We start from the raw sequence: 20,338 nt of genomic DNA on the forward strand, positions 1-20,338 counted from the left end.
AAAGGCTTAAAAAAAGAGAGGATGAGGGAAAAAATATATATACATATGGTGTCTGTTAATTCTGGAAACACGGATAAAATGTACAAAATTCTGTCAAGGACATCTTCAATCTGTAAAAAAGAAAATACTAAAAATAATATTTTGTATTTCCAGACTTTATGGACTGTGGGTATATTTTAGACTCTGGAAACCCGTGGAGCTGGAAATGCTATCCAGAGCAATTTGCATGAGCATGTGGCCCCACCAGCACAGACGGTCTCAGGTGTCTGGAATCAGAGTCTAGAAGACTTTGATCATTAATCCCACTTTCCACTTTGAAAATCACCAGAATTCAAACAGGTAAACAGTCATGCAAATGTACAGATGAGTTCTCTAAAACTTAGGTGGAGGCATTGCTCTGTGAAACTAAAGAGAACAAAGGCTAGGCAGACAAGTTGCCTCGTTTTCTTCACAGGTCCGTGGTTTTTAGTGGTGGTTTTTCACTGATTTAGTAGTCTGCTGTTGATGCAAATTTGGCTTTCCTACCTCCCTGCCACCTTCATGCATCTAGCCCAGCCACTGTAATTCCAGATAATTCCAAGTCTGAGCGTTCCCAGGAAGTCAGGTCTGTGAAGACAATCTGGACACCTTGCTTAGTTGAACTCCAAACCATTTGTTCCTGTGAGAGCCTCTTTGCCTCTTCTTATAAGCAAGCTCCAATGGGATAGAAGGGAGGGCACAGCCTCTGTCTCCGTCAGCCTTCCTCTTGGCTTCTCAGGACACCTCCGTCTCATCCTCCCAGATCATAAGGCCTAGGGGACCCCAGCAGCTGTCACCAGGAAGAAACTGGGGCCCCAGCTCTGGAGAACAGGTGAAGCTCTCGTGCTCCTCATGCACTATTGCCAACAGCAGAAAAACAGGGAAAGTCATCATTTTTTGAATTCTTTCGATTTGCTTTCAATTCCTTACTCTCCTACAGAGGTCCTTGTTGAAGACTAGCTCTGTTTACAGGGGGTACTGAATCTTATTTATCATCACAGTTCTCCTTGAGGAAGACTTCGGAGTTCAGAGCAGATAGTAAGATGAATGTTTCCTTTGCTGATCTATCATCATTGTATCCCTTGGTAATGACCATAGAAGAGAAAGGGGTTTGCTCATAAGTTATAAGTAATTCTGCAAAGAGAAAATGTAGTAAAACAAAAAAGATTTTAAGAACTCATTGGTGAGGGGCGCCTGGGTGGTGCAATCGTTAAGCGTCTGCCTTCGGCTCAGGGCGTGATCCCAGCGTTCTGGGATCGAGCCCCATGTCAGGCTCTTCCGCTGGGAGCCTGCTTCTTCCTCTCCCACTCCCCCCTGCTTGTGTTCCCTCTCTGGCTGGCTGTCTCTCTCTGTTAAATAAATAAAATCTTTAAAAAAAAAAAAAAAGAACTCATTGGTGATGTTATAAGTAGTTGTAAAATCTTTGGTTTAATGTTGATGCTCAAACCATGAGCAGATTTAAGATTTAGAACTCAGATCTGCCTGAAAGGGCTGAAGGAACCTGAGCTTTCAGGTGGCAGGGAGGACTGTAATTTTTATTTTCAAGAAGTTCATTTTATTCTGTGAAGGTTTCTTGGATTGAAAGAAGAAATTGAAAGTTTAATACAATGGTCCTTGAAAATGCCATTCCTATTTGTATCTTTCCTCCCGCCACCTGTACCCACTTTGGGTTTATTTTTTAAAGTTTGTGTTTGTTATCAAAATGAAAAACATCTTAAATGATAAAAGCAGTACATGTTCAATTCAATAAGGCATAAAGAAGAAAGTGAGCATCACCTGTAATCCCACCACCTAGAGGTAACCACTGCTAATATTGGTGTATTTCCCTATGAACTTGCATGCAAGCATGCACACACAAATGGTTTAGTTGGACTACACATGTGTGTTTAAGAGCATGAATTTAGTGAGTCCTGATCCTATCACTTATAAAACATGTAACATCAGGCAATTTCCTAACCCCACTAAACCAAGGTTTTCCTAACTATAAATTGGAGTAAAGAAGAACAATACCTAACTCATAAGGTGATGGGAGATAAGATGAGGATATCCATGTAAAGGTTCATCACAGTGTCTGACAAATGTGAGCCATTATTAATTTGCAGCTTTCTCTTGTCACTTCAGAGAAACATATAACTCAACAAGGCTTTTGGTAGCTTTAAAAAACTACCAGTTTCCATCCCTTTCCTCCCTATCGTAGTGGGAATTTGAGTATATTTGAACTCCTCTATGCAAGTTAGGTTCCTGAACCTACAATTAGAGCCATTGTTAATAATGATGTTTATGCATATTGCAGTTCTGTGCCAGGACACCACACACGTCAGCTCATTTTATAGTTCACAGCACCTCTGCGAGGTAATTGTCATTATCCCTGCTATAGATGAGAGAATCCACACTGGCAAAGAAGAGCCAAGATCCAAACCCAGGCCTTCCTCTTCCCACTGGGTTTCTCACTCTGACGAAGCCCGGTCCCAAATCCCAGTACATTCTTCCAAGGGTACTGGGATGAGTCTGAAAGTGGCTTTCTGGCCAGTGTCCAGCTGGTACCTAATAGAGCAAAAACTATCTGCTAGGCAAGGGAGGCATCCAGGAAACCTGGTCCCTAGAGGTTCCATCCTTCTCAGGGTGTTTTCTTTCCCTATAGAGTGTGCGTGACAATGATCTGTCCTATCTTCCTCATGGGGAATGAAGTGACAGTCAGATGAGAATGATGACAACACTAATAATATAATGAAAGTTTAAAATAGGAAAGACATGCCTCTCAACCACCATGCCTGTTTTTAAATTGTGGCCCTGGTCATTCAAAGTAGGTTTTTCCCCCTTGATACACTAACAACTCCTTCTGGATCTCACTAACGTCCTTCTTTCCTAACCAGCCCACCCAGAGAGCATTCATGACTTATCAGATCTTGCCAACTACCCTGGTTCTCTCTGAGTCTTACCTACAGTCTTACTTAGAATTTCAGTTATTCTCTAGGGACACTGGAAAGTAATAGTTCCCCTTCATGCCCTCATCCCCTAAACATGCATTTATAAATGGGTTAAACTCTCTACTCCTTGGGGTGATGTTAGGCGTGGCTTTTGTAAACAACATGGTTGAGGTGGCCCCTAGGGACCCAAAGAATAATCAAGTCTTTTCCTTTGTGAGAATATTGTTTGGAGCTTTATCCGGTCCTTTGCTTTTCCCAACTTTCTCCAGCTGATGGGAAGCAATGATAGACCAGATCAGAACCAGGGTTGGGGTCCTGGTGTTGCTTTTCTGGAAGGATTTCCCAGAGTTGGCGAGCATGGGGCAATTGGGAAAAGGAATCTGATCCTTGAGGTCAATTTGGAAGAATTGATTGGGGAACTACTTACTAGCCATTCAGTGTTTCCTTAATGTAGTTCACTGACTTGTAAAGAGGAGATGTTTTGATACATCATCATAAGACTGAGCAAGTCAAGGTGAAGTACTCAATTGAATGGTAATTACTTGGGAAGGAAAGAAGGGTCAAAGTGGTTGAACTTAATGATGCAAAGAGTAATCATGGGAAGAGAATTATAAACCAAGTGAGAAAGGTAGGGCACAGAGGTGAGGGACTCCATGTGAGCTATAAAGATGATTAAAAACCTACCTTTATAAGAAGACCTCCATCAGAGTGAGAAACAGCATAAAGAATATTTTTCAAGGGTCCCAAGTTCTAACAATGTATATATGTTTTGTTTTCTGGGTAATTATTTACCTATTAATGAGTGTAGATGTGATTTTTATAAAAACTGAGTAACATGGGGTGTCTGGGTGGCTCAGTTTCTTAAGCATCTGCCTTCTGTTCAGGTCATGATCTCGGGGTCCTGGGATCGAGCCCCACGTCGGGCTCCCTGCTCAGGGGGCAGCCGGCTTCTCCCTCTCCCTCTGCTCCTCCCCCTGCTTGTGCTTTCTCTGTCTCTTTCTCAAATAAATACATAAAATATTTAAAAATAAATAAAAAAACCCACCTCCGAGTAACAAGTACAAACTAGGGTAGTCAGATTTAGCAAATAAAAAATCCCATGCAGTACTTGAGACATACTTATACTTAAGAAGTATTCATTTTTCACCTAAAGTTCTAATTTAACCAGGTCTCTTATATTTTATTTGGCAACATCAGTGCAAACCTGTTTGGAAGGAAGGGCACCAACCCCCCTAGGTGAGGTCACCCCTGGGAAACTTTCAAGATGGTGGGGGAGGGATCTGTGTAAATTCTTGCCTGCATGGAGTGGTGGAATGAGCCGGGCCACGGTAGGAGAAAAGAGCAGTGTGAGATATTTAGGGGGCTATGAAGACTATAATCAAAATCTGTGTTTGATGAAGGGAAGTAGAGTCAACTCATCCTTTGGACCAACTAAATGTAAAAGGGAACAGTAGTTGCTGCTAGAGATATTTGCAGACAGCAACAGCAGAGATGTGGAAGGGATGGAGGGGTGGGGTAGACGTCTGCTGATGAGGAATCCAGCAAAAGGAGATCATTTTTATCCATAAGGAATTCTGTCATTGGACATGCACCAACCAACCCTTTACTGGGGGCTTTATCACCTGCAGGTACTGAAGCTCCAGAGATAAGTAAATTCTAATTTTTACCCTCAAGGGATTCACAGTCTAGCAGAGGGAGGGAACCTGTAAACTGAGCAATGCCTGAGTTTTATCCCAGATACAGGTCCACAGAGATGCCCCCAGGATAGATGCCATCTTTTCTTGGCTGGATTCATAGGACAGCTTCCTCACCCCCCCCTCTGCGTCTACCCAGCTGGTCTTCTAGGATATTCTCCCTGGAGCCAGCATCATCATTTTAACTTGGAGATCCATTCAGGGCACTCCTGCTAAAAGCCCTTCAAGAATAAAGCCCAAACTACTGCCTCACAAAGCCCTGCTTCTCTAGCCACTGCCCAGTTTGCTGCTCTCCTCACACTGGCCCCAGGCTGACCAAACTTGCCACCAGGGTGAACCTTTGTAGACCTCAGAACAGGGAATCTCCACCTCAGCTCTGCTCCTTTGTTCTTGCCATTTTCACTTCCTGGAATCTTTTCTTCAACTTGCTAATGTCCGCTTATCCTCAGGGCTCAGTTTACAGTCACTTCTAGAAGCCTTCTTTCGGCCTTCCAGGACTAATTAGGTGCCCCCTGGTCGGCTTGTCACAATTCCCTGGACTTAGGGGTTATCCCACACTGCATTGTAACTAACTGCCTGGTGGGCCTTCCTTGTCCCACTGTGGTCTCCGCGCTCACTGGGCCCACAGTCAGTGCTGCTTATCAGTGTTTCCTCAGTACCTAGTGTGGCCCTTGGCTCAATAAATCATGTTCTAAAATAAATCCACTTGCTAAATTGGGCTTTTTCAGGATGTAGAAAGAGACCTGCCCAGGTTATCTTAAGCAACTAGGGTTTATCAGAAGGATCTCAGCTGCATGCAGGCAGCCATTTCAACAACTAGATGATTCCTTGGAACTCCTGAGGGGCGATGACTCATCAAGAAAGCCTTCACAGTAGAGAGGATTTTTGAGCTTGGTGCAGAAAGATGAATGGGTGTTTGCCTAGAGACCCAGGTAGCAAAGAGGGTGTTGTAGCCTGACCTGAGCTGATTGTCAGGCTCTTTTGTTAAATATCAATAGCAATCAGGAAAGGTTGAGCACTCCATACTTCCTGTCTGACAACCTCACTGCCAGGTGGTAGGTTACCATGAAAGCAAGTCTTTGACTCCTGCTACTCGTAGAGTAGGTATTAGCAAGCACACACAGAGATAGTCCCACAACCTGCTTGTATGTTTGGTGACATCTCCACTGCTTGTTCCGGTAGGCGCTCCAATGAGCCCCTTCCCAGCAGGTTCGCTCTGTGGCAAGAATTACCTGACTTTAATGTCAGTCCCAGTGAAAAATCCTCCATTAACTGGGGATCCCCAGACCAATGGAGTTCCACAGCTGAAGCACCAGTCAGAGGTGTCAGGGAGCTGGATCTCCCTGGATTCTTACAACTCAGCAGCGGAAGACAGAAGTGGCTACACAAGCCTTTCTAACCAATTTATCTTAAAAATCTCTCATTCCACAGATGAAAAAAAAATATTTCTAACCCCCATTTTGGTAACAACAGAACTTTCTGCTGCAGATTTAGATAGTGATATTTCAAGTGTGGACTCTGATAAGTGTCTTTCAAACATTAGCTCACGACCTCTAGAATGCAGAGTAGGGTTGTCATCACTTGATGTATCAAAATATTTTAAAGTAAATTTCAGACAATATGAAGAGTGGGTGGGGGCTTTCTAGGCAAGGAGGCAGACATCAGCAAAAGTCATGGGTGAATTCATAGGTAACCTTTTCTTAGTCGGTGGGAGTTAGGCCCATGTAAAAAGACCTTGAGGAACTTAAATGTTAGAGATTCTTTCACATAGAATCTGTGTGGTTAAGGTCCATAGGAGAGGCTTGGCATCTTTCCTCATCTGTTCAGTGGGAATGATAATAGTGTCTGCCACATGGGTTTTTGGGCGGATAATTAAAGGAGAATACTATAAGAGCTTGGCCTAATCCTAGTACATAGTAAATGTGCAATAAACAGTAGCTGTGATTGTGTTTACTGTTATTAAATAATAATTGTTGTTTTCCCATTGTCTAGCCTTACTCCTGGTTCATAGAAGGCACTTAGTAAGGGATTGCAGGGATGAATGCATTTGGAAGTCTCCTGACTTATAGTCACTCATTCAACAAATACCTGTTGGGCATCCATACGTGCCAGGCACAGTGCTAGGCCCTGGAAATAAAATATTACAAAAGGCCACACAACCTTATCCTAAAAGCGTTTATAGTCTACAAGGGTAAGAGGTCAAGTGAACAGGCAGTGGGAATGCTACCAAAGCTTCGAAGGTCTAGGGAAGAGTCAAGGGAAACCCCAGAGAAGGTGATGTCTAAGCTGAGTCCAGAGAGGGGAGTAGGGATTAGCCAGGTAAAGGTGATTAGAGCAGGAGGACAATCCCAGTTCAGATGTGTTCAGGGGCCTGAGGCAAAAAAGAACCTACCTTGTTCTCACAGTTCTGGGCAGGTAATTTAGTTCAGGTAATTAAACATCCCAGAGAGGCTTAAACATGACTGGAGAGTAAAGTTTTAAATTTTCACATCTCCAACTACACAAAAATCATTTATGTTTTCTGACTGCAAAAGATGGAATGCAAGCAAATGTTGCCACCAAGTCTGGAGAATGGGAGATGGAAGGAATGGTTTCCTCTCTCTTCCCTTCCTATCCCTTCCCTTCCTCTCTCTCCTTCTCCCTCACCCTTTCTCTCATTTCTGGTTTCTGTTAATGTGATTTATGCTCTATTCAGGAATGTAGGCTTTTAGTCTTAGATTTCTAGTTCTTGCAACCGATACAACTGAACCTGCTGAACGAAGGCTTCAAGGAATGACTGCGTGTCCTTTTGCTTCCACCATGTTTTCCAATCCATGGTCTTGAGAGAGTTCATTTGATTGGGCTCCAGGTTGTGTGTGGTTGTTGCAGGGGTGGGTGGTGGACAAGGGATGAGAGATTGAACAAATTCTTCCACGGTCTTCTGGCTCTTTTACTGTATTATTCTTTGGAACAGGTATTAGAAACAGATGAGCGGGCATTTGCAGGGTAATAGCAAGTCATTTGGGAGGCCACCAACAAGGAGGAGCTGGCCTTTGTCTAAGCTCTTCAGCTCTCCTAGGACCGACTTTGACATCCCTTTCATTGGGCACAGGCCCCTGGTATTAGATTGGATTTATTTCAGAATTCCTTTCACTGAGCATGGATATTGGAACGTTCTGGTTCTAAGTTAATTAATTCCCACCCAACCCCTGCCATGGCTAGACTACACCCTCAAGTCAGGTGTTTACTAGTAAGATGTCTTAGGATTCATACATTCACTTATCCATTTATGGATAAGTTTACTCAACAAAGATTTACTGAATACCTACCATAAGCACAGTACTATAAAAAATAAGAAAAGGGAGGGGAATGGAAACACATTTCTAATAAATTTTTAATAGTGTATAGCAGGGTTCTCAACCTCAGCGCTATTGCCATTGACATTTTGGACCCGATAATCCTTTGTTGCAGGGGCCTGCCCTGTGCTTTGTAGAATGTTTAACAGCATAACTGGCCTCAACCCACCAGATGCCAGAAGCACCCCCTCCCCAGTTATGACTATCGGAAATATTTCTAGACATTGCCAAATGTCCCTTGAGGGGGCAAAATAGCTGGTGGTTGAGAATCACTGGCTTACGATATTAGGCATCATCGTCAACACTTCATATACATTTTTTCATTTAATCTCTCCGCCCCAATAAGCCCTTAAGGAATATCATCTCAATAGAAGTGTAAGAAAAATCAAATGATTTACTTAGAGTCTCATGGGTAATAATTATGGCATTTGGACTTTAAATCTAGGTCTTTCTACAGACTACATCCCCAGACTTCCATACAACACACTGTCCTACCCCCAGAAGAACTTAACATCTCGTTGGAGAGATGTGATAGGAGCCAGGTAAGTGCCAGTTGCATTCACTGGAGAATAAGTGATGTGAACGTTCCGAGAGAGGTAACAGTGGGCGAGGGAGGTCAGGGAACACATCCTAGAGAGATGAGAATATTCTTTGGATGTTTGCGGATAAACAGTTTGATTGGAATAGTGATTTTGTGCTGAGGAGTGGCGGGTGGTAAGACTTGGACAGGTAGCTTTGGGTAGCAGTTAAGAGTCCGCACTGGGGGGCACCTGGGTGGCTCAGATGGTTAAGCATCTGCCCTTGGCCCAGGTCATGGTCTCCAGGTCCTGGGATTGAGCCCCACATTGGGCTTCTGGCTCGGTGGGGAGTCTGCTTCCCCCTTTCCCTTTGCCTCCCTCTCTGCCTCTCCCCCTGCTCATGCATGCACATGCTCTCTCTCTGTATCTCTCTGTCTCAAATATTTAAAAAAAAAAAAAAAGCGCCCACGCTGGTTCCAGGTGGAATTTGTTTGAATTCTGGCTCCTCCACATACTAGTTACATGACTGTGAGCTAATGAAGGAATTTTTTAGCCCAGTCTCATTGCCTGTAAAATGGGTTGATAATCACGGATAGTACATATTCTTAAGATTGCAATAAGGATTCAATGAGTGAATATACAACAAGGGCTTAGAACAAAACCCAGAATCCAGTAAGTGCTCAATAGATGCTGGCCACTTAGTGCTTGATTCTGTTGGACTTCAAATAGTTTAGAACCTATATTGTAAATAATGGGAGCTTTTGAATCAAGGTTCACAGGTACTACAGTTCCCCTTCCTGTACTTATGGCAAGATCACGAATTGGCGTCTTTGGGTTGGAAACCATCTCTGGCTGCCTCAGCTGTTCCCAGAGTACCAGCGTCAGAGTGTTCAACCCCTCTGTGGGGGCTTTGGGCTTGAAGCCTCGGAGACATCTTTCCAACAGAGATTTAAAGGGGGGAAGAGGCAGCCTGGGCTTGTGTTCAGATATTCATTCACTCTTCTGTACATTCAATCAACATTTACTGAATACTTTTTTTTCATTCTGGGCATCATGTTTCTATTAACTACATCTGGAACACCAATAAGTCACCATTCTGCCCATGTGTCAGCTGCAAGTTTATTGGATAGAATTGTCATTGTTTAGTTTTAAGACAATTCAAAGTTATTTCTGTGGCTTGTGTTAAAATCTTGAGGTTTCTTCTCATGCTTCACTTGGTGCCACTGCTGGGCTTTGTACTTATGGAGATCTGATGGCCCTGGATGTGGTTGGGGATCTTCTCCTGGGAATTTCCTCTTTCTTCCTCTCTCCAGCTTTTTATAGCTACATAAGGTTTAGATCTGTTAGCAAACACATGGATAATTATGCCCTTCTCTGTTTATAGACTGGGGATAAATTGTCCTAATGGGAAAATATCTGTCCTTTGTAGTAATTTGGATCAAGGCATTTAATTTTTTGTGTGTGGTTCATTTGCCTTTCTAAAAATCATTTTGATGTTTGTTTCACTCATGAATCATCTATTGTTGATAAACAACAGTACTCAACAAACCCCATTAAAAATCTTTTCTCAATCTAAAAGTAGTTGACATTGGAGAAGTATGTGACCCATCCATATGTTTTCTCATAGATGTTGAATTAAAGGAAACAGTTGTATTTTAAGACTCAGGGGACCTCTGATAAGAGGCCCGTAGAAATGATCCACCAGAGTCTGCCCACCAGCGTGCTGGAAAAACTCAATTCAGCTCAGTTTGTCTCAAAGCATCACTGTTGTAATGCATTTGTATTCGTTCTTTCAGTAGTAATGGAGAACCTACTATATGCAAGATTAGATTATAGGGGAAAAGCAAAGTGTTTCTAAATAATAAAATAGAGGTAGACCTTGATTGGATTCTTCAGCTTTGTGAGAGACAGCGATGTATGCTTCCGATCAGAAGACAAAGTCAGTCCTTTCCTCTGCTACGCTGGGGAAAAATAATTGCCCTCTCCTGGTGATGATGTAAATAAACCTGTAGAAGTCTTGGATTTTACTGAATTTAGGCCAACAAGCATCCATGCTGCTTTTTGCAATGTTTCCTCCCTCCTGAGAGGTAAAAATACTCGATGAGAGGCAGTGGTATAATTGTTAAGCACACCCTTTTGAGTCAAACTAGATGGGTTTGAATTGGGAACTCCAACATTTACTAGCTTCATTACTTATCCCTGTTGTGACTCAGTTTCCTTGTGTTAGAAGAAGGCTAATAATTATTCCCACTTCACAGGGCTCCTGAAAGAAAAAAAAAGATAATCTACACAAAGTTGTTAGCACAGTGTCCAACCTAATTATAGTAAGAGCTTAATAATTCATAGCTATTATTATCATTAACATCAACTGGTATTTGTGTGCCTGCTAAACAAAAAGCAACGTTGCCTGTACAGAGAAACAATATAGAAGAGCGAGTCTCTTAAATACACTTATCACCTATTCAGTATCTAAGAGTTGGACATATTCTTAGAGATACCCATTCCAATAAACAAAGGTCCAAGGAGATGCGGGCATGTGTTTGTGGGGAGGATTGCATTCTTGTGGTGCCTTGTTTGTGAGCGTAGAGCACAGATGCTCACGATATTTGCTCCCACGTTCAACAGAGTAGAGATGACCACTTTAGCCCTGGAAGGGAATGGAAGGCATTCTCTAGCCCAGCTGCTGCCTAAACACGCAAGACTATCACTTAAGAGGGAGTCTGATAGGTGAAGATTGTACAGTGATGTCAGAGTCAAGTCAGTTACCATTAGCATCAAGCAAGCCTTCTTCATGTCTGACCCAAATTTTGATGTTGCATTTGTGTCTCTTACCTCTTTTGTCTCCTGTGGAGATGAGGAACAGCTGGTCGGTATCCTCTTTATAATAACCCTTCAAATGGGAGACGACTGTTAAGTTTGCCTTTAGGCAGTTTTTACTCTAGACTAAACAATTGCAAATCCTTTAACCTTCCCTCAAAGGTTCTATTTTCTGTCTCTTTAATCATTTTGGTTCTCCTTTGGAACCTTTCCAGTGTCTCCCCATCTCCCTTAAAATAAGGGGCCTCACACTGGACATACCACCCTAATAAGGGTCTATCTGCTGCCAAATTCTTTATTATGGGGGAGGAAGAAGTGGGGAGAGGCACTTCCCTTTCACGTCAGCCTCCCGCCAATGTGAACTCGCCCCGGTGTTGTGTTGCCTATTTCTTATCAGTACAAGACGCAGATGCATATTGAATACATGGTCTGCTGTGACCCTCACGTCTTTGTTTTCTCGAATCTAGATATTAAGCTCCATTTGCGCCTGTCATTTTGATCACCACCCCTCAGGACACTCCTTTGTAATCAGCCCTCGTGCTGAACTCTCAACTCTTTTTAATGAACCATTTCCTGCATGTGTTAAGGCACTTTGGATTCTCTTAACATATCAGCAGTTTCTGCTCAAATTAATGTTACTTACAGACTCTGGGTGTACACACAGCAATTGTAAGTATTATTTAAACCAGACCTAGGGTAAAATTAGAGACCACTTTTTAAGCACCCCTTTGTTTACCGAACCATTGATCTGTTTTCCAGTCAGCAGTGAAACTGGCGAGGGAAAAGACCAAGCACATCGTATCTTTCTAGCCTGCTGATGAGAATGTCATATGCATTCCAAAGCTTTCCTGAAATTAAGTTATTATACAGATGTGCTCAAATTTTAATTCCTGGCATATACACACCCTAAAATGAGCTCAGACAACAAAGTTGGTGGGGGAAGGGAGAATACTTATTTGTATTAAAATCCTGGATTTACTTTAAACAGCATTGGTTGGCACATCATAAATTACACACCAGATTGATGGAGCAGAGAAAGTTAGAAGTAAAGCATTAAGAAACTGTCAGTGGGGAAAGCAATCCGAGGGAAAAAAGGATGACTTCTGAAATTATTAGAAAATCATTCAATTTGAACCTAATTCCCATAAAACTTATCAGATCCTGAGATGCCACATGAAAGTATGCTAATGAATCCACCAGGGCTACCACCCCAAAGCAGAGGAGAGGGAATGGGGAGGGGGGTGAGGAAACCACATTCACTGAAGCCTTATGATATTTGTAAGCCAGACACTCTTAAGAGTTCTGACATACTTGGCTTTTCCTAAAATCATAAGCCTAACTGGCTTTGACCCAGGAATTGCTGTATTTTGAGGCGTGGCTTGCAAACTTGTTCTCACCGGACACCTGTAGTGTTCTCAGCTCCACATATCATTGCTGGTTGCAATCCCCACACCTCCGGGAGATACACTTTATCCTGGGGTTTTGTTTCCTTCTAGTACTTCCAAAGGAGGACCACCACCACCTGGCATTCCTGCCTGTCTCTGGTTTGCTGTTGTGCAACCTGAATGAAGCAACTGAGGGTAATTCAGGACTGATGATTATGATAATTAGTTACTAGTGCACTCTGTGGGCTGCTTCTGCAAGAAGACAGATTTCCAGCCTGGCCTTGACATGGGTAGGCCCCTCCCCAACTCTAAGTACCCTTTCCAGTAACAGTAATGGTATTGAGAACTGAAGCCTTCTTTTGCCTCTTCCTTTATAATGAGTTACTTCGAATTGCACCAGATCTACCCCTTGCAAAGCTAACTGACTTTAAGGCGTTGCTGGATGCCCATGGAGAGAACCATAGCTTAGAGATACAGGTTTGGGGCAAGATGCTGATATGAACCCCAAGGAGTGGGATGAATGTGTATCCATCTCAAGTCCCAGGAGGCAGAGGGCTTCATTTTGTGCCTAGATTTGTGCCATTCAACCACAGGTGGTCTCCATACCTCTAGCTCCCTTTGGGAGCTCCGACCTGGATCCCTTTGGAAGCCAGGTGAAAATGTGTTGTGAGCAAAAGTTCCTTAATGGTTTGAGGTTTGGCACAGCGATGTTTTTTACTTTTCAACAAGTGTGAAAAGTGGAATAAAATACAATTGGAAGTTAAAAAAAAAATCTCTTCGGGCAATGAAATGTGGGGTGAATCCCTCTCTCTCTGAGAGCCCTCCCTCCGCTTTTAGAAAAGCAAACACTCTTTTCCTGTCTTATTTGTATTCCCATTAATTTAAGACAGGAAGCCCTCGATGGGTGTGATGTAAACAATTCAGCCTCGTGGGTCGGGCTTCCTCATCAGTTTGCAGCTGGAGAGATGGCTGCGCGGCCCAAGCCCATTCATGCCTCTCCCGGGGACGACTTGTTGACTGAACCCCGCAGATGACGGGAGGGGCGCGGGAGCGGGAGAAGGTATAAAGGAAATGCTTAAGTTGTGCGGTCACCGGCGATTGTAATTCAGCGGTGGTAAATTCGGTTCCTGCAGCAGAAAGACTCTGACTGGAGGTTTCTGACAAGTTTCTTGACATCCTGCCCGGTGTGATGGTTGTGATTCTGGTTTGGGGCTCCCCCACCCACCCCCTGTAGGAACCCACGCTGCTGCTGGTTATGAAACGGAGCGGTTATGAAATGAACTGGTGTCGGGGAGGTGGAGCTTCTCGCGGCGGCTCGAGGGAGAACTTTTGACCGGGCGAGGGTATCTGGGAAGGGCGTTCTGCGCTCCAAGCCGGCTCCCGGTTACGGCGGGCAGCCCCTGAGCGCTTCATGTCCGCGAAGGTGTCTGCACCAGCCGCCACAAAGTCCCTGAAACCCTCCCGCGGGCGGCTTCCTTCTCCCCGCCGGGGAGTGACCGGGGAAGGGGTTCTGGAATGCTGTGGAGTTTTGACAAGTGAGCAGGGGAGTGACGGGCCGAGCTGGGATCCCATTACAGTCTTTTCATAACCTCCCAGCCCGGGCTGCGGGCGGGAGGAGGGGTCCTCCCACGGACATGGAGCGGACCGCGAGGACCCGGCTCCAGAAGGACGGCGCGGAGGCGCGCAGGGGGGCGGTGTCCCGGGCGGGGAGCCCGAGCTGAGCGCCCGAGCTGAGCGCCCCCTCCCGCGCCCAGCCCGCGGCGGCAGGTGATTAGGCAGCGGCTCGCGCGCGCAGACGAGCGGGGCCCCGGCGCGCAGGATTAGCGCGGCCAGCTGCTCCAGACCCGGACGCCGGCCCGGCCGCGGAGGCATCGGAGCGGAGACCCCCTCCCCCCGAGGTGACTTCAGAACTGGAGGTAGGAATAAACCTGGCAAACAGAAACCTCGGGCTTCCCCTCCCCATCGGGTTGGGGTGCAGACCGAGGCTGAATCCACAGCCTCAGAAAAACTGATCTCGCAAATCACTTGGGTGTCTTGTTTTTTACTTGGGGGATTGGCGTGTTTATAGATGGTTTGTGTTCCTTGGGAGGAGTAAGCGACTTGGAACTGGTTTGCCAATTACTGACGGAAGGAGGTGCCTGGTGGTGGGGGGGTGCTGGGGTGCGGAGAAGGGGGGCACAAGGGGCAAGTCTGGAGGGGCTCCAGAGCCACGGTTCTTTCAGACACCTCGGATAAGAGGTGCTGTTGAAGCCCACGGAGTGTGCGTGTGTGTGGGGGGGTGCTCCAGCAACCCCCGCATCTGTTACACTGCTCTTACCCCATGCTTCTCTCTGGCTCACAGGGAAGGGGATCTGGGAAAGAGCAAAGATGCGTCTTGTACCAGCGGGAACTTTTTTTGAGCCCTCAGGAGGTCATGATCTCTTTTGGGGACAGATCTTTGCCCCAAACTACTAAACAGCCTGCTTGGACAACTCCTCCACCACTGATTCACAGAATATTTTGATTGTGTCCACAAATCTAAGAATTTAAAGATGAAAGATGTTTAGAAAGAGAATGGCCTTATCTATCACGTTATTGCCTAGTAGATAGTATATAAATACTAGGGGTGAAGTTAAGTCAATCTTGCCTCATGAGATGCTGATAAGGAGGAGATAACTATAGCTGTCATCCTGGGAACTATTTCTGGGAGAAAAGCTGTGAGTGTAAACAAGTAAATACTTTTCATAAAAATAGGTCAGGCTGAGTTCAGTAGCATAAGGGGCATGACTTAAACCGTAAATAATATCACAAAAAGCATGGCATAAACATCTTCAAATATACATGAATATAGTACTTCCAAACTTTGACGCCTAGACTGTTTTGCCCTTGCAGATGAATTGAAAAATAAGGTACACGGGGATTTTTCTACCTCCAATGTTAATCTGACTGCTATACACTCAGTAACCTACAGATACCCTGTGGCCCTTTCTTTAGCTGAGATATTAACAAAATTAACAGGATCTACCCACAGTTCATTGTTTTCAGGATCTCTAGTCAAATCCATTGTCCCTAGGATGCAGCCATAGCACTCACAGGTAGGGTAGGCTTTGGGAAAGGAGGCCTGTGTCTGGTTCTAGAAGAAAAAAAGGAGTTCTTAGAGTGGGCCACACCCGGAAGAAACAGGACATACCAGGGAAAGTGGGGAAACCCAGGTGGACTCAGGATTTCGGGCTTGCTTGTGCTCTTCCAGCCTTGAGCTCTGTGAGCCCGCACAGCTGGGCGTAATCTTCCTTAATCTAGCAGGAAAAGGAGACCTCGTCAAGAACAGCAAAGTTTCCAGAAACCACCTTTCTGCTTGCCTTCTCACTTCCATAAATTGCCCGACACTGCACTTGGCATGTACAGCTCCCTTTAATCCTCTGTTCCTACTAATCTCCTCTGTAAATCCAGGCAGGTCAAACTTAGGAACTGTTTCCTTGAAAGGAAAGGGTGACCCCATTCTGGCCCGTTTCCTGGGACATTAAGTTCTCCTCTCATCTGCACTGCCTAGAGCTCATCAACTCTTCTGTTTCCCAACGGTTCGCCAAGTACCTTTGCTGCCTTCTAGACGTGGGTTCTCATTCTGGGATCTGATTTAGACCCGAGTTTCCCATTTTTCCTTATCAAAACAATGCATGTATATAATGTCAAAGTCAAATATCTCTATAAGGCTTATCAGTAGAAACAGCAGTCACTTGCCCCACCCTCCACCAACCTCAACTCCTGTGCCCCAAAGACGAGTGGTTTCAACATTTTGTGTGTATTCTTCAATACTGCAGGCTCTCTCCCTCACCGGTCCTCTGGCCTCCCTCCCCGCTCTGGATTGCTGCTTGTGAGGCCTGCCACACACCCATCATCCTGAAATCTCCTTTCTTCGTCCTACTGGGCACTGACTTTTGCCTCTTTCCCATGTGGCATCCCCTGTGTTCTAGACTCACATCTTCCTCTTTATTCGTTTCTGTTCTCTTTCTGGTAAAACACAACTTCTACAAGTTTCTGAGAAGGAGTACGTGGGAAATGAGTTTTTTAAGACCTCCCAAGTTTCTGTGTTTGATGGGCTATGAAGGTTGGAAATACTTTCCCCTCAGAATTTGGAGCACATTGCTCTTTAGGTTCACTATTGCCATTGAGATGTCTGTCCTTCTAATTCCTCGTGCTTTGAATGTAATTATTTCCCTCTCTCTGAAAGTTTTTAAGATTTTTTCCTTATTCTTTGTAATGTCCTTTCTCTCTGTAATGAAATTTCATTTTCATATATCTTGCTGCGAGGTTGTTTTTTTTCCCATCCATTTTACTTGGCTTTCAATACACCTTCTCAATCTGGAAATTCATGTCCTTTGGTTCTGAACAGTTTTCTGGAATTAAAAAAAAATAATTTCCTCTTTTGGAACATCTATTTAGTTGGAAGGGGATCTTCATGGATTGAATTTCTAATTATTTTTTCTCTTCTTAAAAAAAAAATTGCTACTTCCTGGGAAATTTCCTTCTTTTATCTTCCAACCCATATACTGAATCTTTATGTCTGCCATCAAATTTCTAATTTCCAAGAGCTCTTTAAAAAATCTCTGAAATATTCTTTTTATAACCTCCTGTTCTCGTTTCACGGATGAAAAGCTTTCCAACTCTCTGCAGATCTCAATGACAGCTTCTTTGAAGTGTTCCTCTATTCCCTGCACAGTTTTTTTCCCTCAGATTTCCTCTTAGTTTTTGTTTTGTTTTTAAATCTCGTGCCTGTTAAAAAAACTTTAATATCTAATGATCCTGGCCTGATCACTTAAAAGCTAACTGGAAGGTCTGCCTGTGGATGGGGCTTCTACCCAGGAATAAATAGCTCCTTCTTTCCAAGAAAGACATCTAGAACACTGTTCCGGAATCTAGAACAATGCCTGGCACACAGTAAACTTTCCATTCTTATTTGCCAAGCAATCGAATGATGTAGGATATTGCTAGGGCCCAGGTAGTAGCGAGTATTAGAAGCTCCCCAGGTGATTCGAGTGTGCGGCTGGCCCTGAGCACCTGTGCTGTAACAGGATTTTCGTGCTAAGCAGTTTCATTGGAGAACCCCCACATTCGGTAGAAGGTCGTTCCTCCCAGAGGAAACTGACCAGGTGAAGAGAAATCCCCGTCCCCGTCTCCGAGGGGACTCGGTTGGCTGTGGCATTCTGTGAGCCAGATTCAGGTAGGAGACCAGGACTCGAACGTTCAGTATGGAGACTTTCTTTTGTTTCCCTGTTTGTAAAGTGGCACCCCTACCCTCGGCTACCTTTGGCGTCTGAGTCCAGAGTTGCTCTGATTTAGCAGAGCAAACCCGTCATGGAATGTAGGCAGTCACATGGGAGCTAGGACTAAGGAGATTATGGGGGTCTGACAGCTTCAGGCACAGGCTCTTAGCCAGCCCCCCTGCCTTCGGCACCCCTGTGGGGTGGCCCCATTTCCAGAGACTCTCTGTCTCTGGACTCTGTCTCTCAGACTCCGCTTTCTCTCATCTGCTAAGTCAGTTACCACTGGACGGACCACTTCCCAGCTTCCAAGAATTTGTTGCAATCATTGCTTCTTCAGTTCTCTTTAAGAGTTTAGCAAACGCTTCCCCCTATGCTTAAAACAAATTCCTTTACTCTCATTTCAATCCATGTTTACTGGGGAGTGAGTCTGTCTGCCTCATGTCCCAGCTTTGCCCTGGAACCCTCCTCTCAGATCTTTCTGTATTTATCCCCCTATCTACCACAGGTGTCCACTTGGAACAGAAATGCAAATAGGCCACATTGTACAGTCATTTCAGCAATAATCATTAAAAAAGCCCAAGTCCTGGGGCACCTGGGTGGCTCAGTCCGTTAAGCATTTGCCTTCGGCTCAGGTCATGATCTTGGGGTCCTGGGATTGAGCCCTGCATTGGGCTCCCTGGTCAGCAGAGAGCCTGCTTCTCCCTCTCCCTCTGCTGCTCCCCCTGATTGTGTTTTTCTCTCTCTGTCAAATAAATAAAAATCTTTTTAAAAATAAATAAATACAGATGCCCAAGGCCTGAATAGGGTGGTTATTGGGCATTTTTACTAAATATGTTAACATCTTCTCCCTCAAGTCATTAACCCTGCTTCTTTGTATGTGTGGAGTATCTGGCAGAAGGCATTTTTGAACGTGTTTGATGTGGCTTACCAGAATTCTATCTGTGAGAATAATGTGTACAGCATGTTAATTTTTTGAAGTATATTCCTGTTTGTTTCCTTTTTGGGACCCCAGAAGTCCATTGGGTGGTTTAATGGTCACGTGGACTCGGGAGCATCCATTTTTTGAGGTGTTTAACACATTCCGGTTGTGGTACCTCCAGTCCACACCCCAGAGACAAATGAAGGAAAGAGTATGTGGTCCAAGTCTGGGCAATGAGGTGTGAAGAAATGTCTCTTGTGGAGTGTCTAGGGTAGGCTTGCTCGTTATTAAAAAGACATGAGCGAATGACCCCTTTGCTTCCTTAGTGCGTTGGTGTCTAGAACCGCTGTAGGCATCTTGTCTCCAGCCTTAGGATGAAGTCAACACACAGGAGAGAGCAGATCCCAGAGTGTTCTCAAGAAGGTTTCTCTTGCAGGTCACATGATGTGAGATGATTAATTTCCTCCTTGTTCAAGCCATTTTGTTGGTTTTGTTTTTGTTTTGTTTAAAGTAATGTGGGGCTTGAACTCACGACCCTGAGGTCAAGACCTGAGCTGAGATCGAGTCAGACACTTAACCGACTGAGCCACCCAGGCGGCCCTAAAGCCATTTTGAATCAGGGTTTGGTACCATTTGCTGCCAGACTGATAGAGGTGGACATTTCTTTACACGTGGTCTCATTCCTCAGAGAGTAAAGGCAGATGGTGGGCTTACCTTCCTGAAGAGCTAAGCTGCCCGATTCTTTATTCTAGCTCCAAGTAGGATTCCTCTTTACTCTGTTTTCCAGGCAGATGAAATTAATGTTATTCTCTCTTCCAACTTCGAAAGAAGGAATAACTGTGGAGACATTCGGTGGGGGAAAAGAGGAGTCCTTGCTTGGGAGCTTGTTAGCTGATCCCAGTGAGAGAACATCCTCGGGCTGTCACAGAAGTGAAGACCGTTCTTGAAACAACAAGGCAATGAAGAAACCCCACGCATCACACCCTGTGAAAGGCCAAGCACTAGTTTTCATTCACTCCTGTGGTTTTGGAAGCTGGCAAGTCTTCCATACTTCCACACTTCCAAGGCACACTTGGCATTGTTGCCTCTGTCTTCCATCCTTTGTCTTTTCGGCATCCCAGACTTTGGGGAGCTTTGAAGATGAGATGAACTCTGGAAGTGCTCAGTGGTGTCAGTAAGACTGAACACAGGAGAAAGTAGACTGTCTGTACCTGCTTGCCCCAGTATGGCTCCAGTGGCAATGGCATACTCTTTATTTTTATGAATAGAGATTATATGAATAATCTCTTCCATTCCCAGTATAACGTTAGCCTGAAGAGAAGCCCTTAATTGTTCTTAGCATTATACCACCTTTTTCCCATTTGTATCTTTTACTAAACCTTGACTGTAAGGCTGGGAACTTCCTATTGTAATACAGCTAAGGTTTACTGAGCACTTACTACTTGTCTGGCTCTATCATAAGCTTTACATGTATGAGCTAATCTG

At 44.5% G+C, this 20,338-nt stretch overlaps 1 protein-coding gene across 6 annotated transcripts in view; it reads left to right on the forward strand.

Moving 5' to 3' along the window:
- The window catches only part of PDZD2 (PDZ domain containing 2), a 379,909-nt gene that overhangs the window by 190,803 nt on the left and 168,768 nt on the right, over positions 1-20,338 (forward strand). Inside the window, exon 1 of one of the 6 annotated variants that reach the window (XM_044387008.3) lies at positions 1,606-14,610. The exons of 4 other annotated variants lie outside the window; for them this stretch is intronic. The gene's annotated coding sequence lies outside the window, so the exon portion shown is untranslated. Of the gene's footprint in view, positions 1-1,605; positions 14,611-20,338 lie in introns of those variants that run through there. One more of the 6 variants, XM_057312179.1, reaches the window with a different exon arrangement.

The sequence above is a fragment of the Ursus arctos genome, unplaced genomic scaffold (assembly GCF_023065955.2).
Source record: "Ursus arctos isolate Adak ecotype North America unplaced genomic scaffold, UrsArc2.0 scaffold_15, whole genome shotgun sequence".
Taxonomy (NCBI): Eukaryota; Metazoa; Chordata; class Mammalia; order Carnivora; family Ursidae; genus Ursus; species Ursus arctos.